Here is a 2442-nt window from a genome sequence, read left to right as displayed (position 1 = left end):
CGTATTCCAATGTGGCGAGAGCCAATCCCTATTACCTGTCATAAGAAAGATCAAACATTACAAAATGAAGCTTAAGGAATACCTGGTAGTCACCCTAATCATATTTGTTCCGATAATAATCAATTTCCCATACGTTCAAACCGTCACCATGATATACGTCCTTTACACACTCTACATCCTATTGTTGAGCCTCGAGATCGATCCGCGATTGGTTCCCGAGGAGCCTTGAGTGATTATGCATGCGTTGCGACAACGAGTGCTTACGAGCACGAGCGAGGGCCAATAGCGTCCCGATATTAATATTTTGTATTCATTTTACCCTTTATTACAAGTTTGACAGTTAAAGCGAAATGCCGAGTCACAGCGACCAATGGGGAGAGACCTGGTCTATTTTATTCAAGTTTGCATTAATTTTCATTGATTCGAGCGTTTCTAAGATTCTCAGCAATATGAGAGCCAATAGGATTGATTCCTGGCAATTTAATATCATTTTACTTATTTTAAAACTTATTCTTTATTTCGAGAAGCCTTAAGCCAATCAGAGCGCAGAGCGCAACTTTATTTCGCAAGAACGGTTAAACGACCAATGAGAAGCGAGCATGGCTCGTACAAGCAAGATTCGTTAGATAATGCGATTTTTTGATTATATTCATTAATTTTATGTTATTCCCTGTCGAAACAATTTATGTTACTTATTTTTAGCATGTACGCTAGTTATTATATACTCACCGTTCGGATACTCACCGACGACGATTACCAGTCCATTGATTGGGCGAGACGATCCCGCGAAGACCCGGTACCTAAAAGAAAAAGAGAATTAATAAAATTGATTCTAGTACAAAAGCTACTTACCTGGTTACTAAAGGGAACGTCAAAGAGACCATTTTCGGTCACTCGGAAAACGTTCCGAGTGACTCGCCGCGAACTTGCACATCGTGCAAATTGCGACGGCTGGCATTGGTTGCCGCATCGCCGAGACCAAAGCGAGAGCCCTTGTCCGCCGTCCAATCCCGTTTCAGTATCTCAGTCAGAATTGAGCTGAGCCAATGAGATTGGCTCAGCGTACGGGTAAGGATCACAAGGATCGTGTCGCTCGTCACCAAGCGACGCGATTGGCCGAGAGTAGAGAGGCACGCGATTACATCATGTTCGCGCGTAAAAGCGAGGCTCTACGCCTGCGCAAGCATCAAGGAGGGGGAACTCGACCCGTTCCTCCCGGACAGTCCACGGTAGAATATCGAGGCGTTAAGGGTGCAGTCCCATGCACAGCGAAAAATCGGAAACGACAAAAAGGGAACCGCAAAATGGAAATAGAGCATGCGCAGCTGCACAGCGCGTCGTCTGCTTATTCCGTTATTTTTTTTCAACTTCAAGCGTCCCATGCACGCTAAAAAATAGGAAAATTGAAGAAAAATCAGAACTTGTTAAAATCGGAAATGCTATTTAAAGGTAAAAAGTAATAAAATGTATTATTTATATAAAGAAAATAATTATTATTAAACATTTGTATAACAACTACACTCGAAATTACTAATTTTTCGGTTCTATGAAGAAAAATTGGTTAAAGAAAGAGGTTAGAGTACCATTCCTTGTTGAAAAAGCTGCTCCATGGGACGCTAGAAATCGAAAAATAGAAACGAAAAGGTACGCAAAATTATATTGATTGAAAATTTAAGTTAAAAAAAATTTTTATTTATTCTATAAATATTCTGTAATAATAGTGTCAATTACCATTGTTTAGGTACGTGAATAATTCATAATGAGATCAAAAGTTTATTTGATGCTAATACTGCAAAAATGCAGACAGTTGCAACAAATGCCACAAACACCTTGGCAATCTGAAATAAATTATGAACAAATTAACAAGATGTAATGCCTTTATCTTTTACTAAAAAGAAAAGAACTTGTTAAACGAAGATTCTGGGTAAGACCCATATTTACAGAAGAAATGAGATTATTACAAGGGTTTAGCGATAACTTAATTATTGAAATGATGCATCGTGATGAAGAAAAATATTTTGATTTTTTCCGTATGCATTTGCAAAGTTTAAATGAATTATTTACTCTTATTGAACCACACATTACAAAACAGACTGTGGTGAGGACTCCCATACCATCTAGAACTCGTTTTGAAATCTGCATTCGCTATTTAGCTACAGGTGATAGCTTTCAGTCTCTTAGTTATGCTTTTCGAGTAGCACCAAATACAATATCTAAAATTATATCAGAAACTTGTCAAGTTATTTGGGATGTTCTGGCTGAAATAGTTTTTCCAGAACCAACAGAACAGTTGTGGTATCAGAAAGCATGTGATTATGAAGATTTGTGGGACTTTCCTAATTGCATTGGGTCTATAGACGGTAAACACGTTGTCTTACAGGTATTTATGAATTTAAAAATGACCAACTATACATATACTGTATAACAAATTATTATGAAAAA

This window comes from Temnothorax longispinosus, chromosome 3, assembly GCF_030848805.1.
Source record: "Temnothorax longispinosus isolate EJ_2023e chromosome 3, Tlon_JGU_v1, whole genome shotgun sequence".
Classification (NCBI taxonomy): domain Eukaryota; kingdom Metazoa; phylum Arthropoda; class Insecta; order Hymenoptera; family Formicidae; genus Temnothorax; species Temnothorax longispinosus.
Note: the sequence above shows the minus strand (reverse complement) of the source record.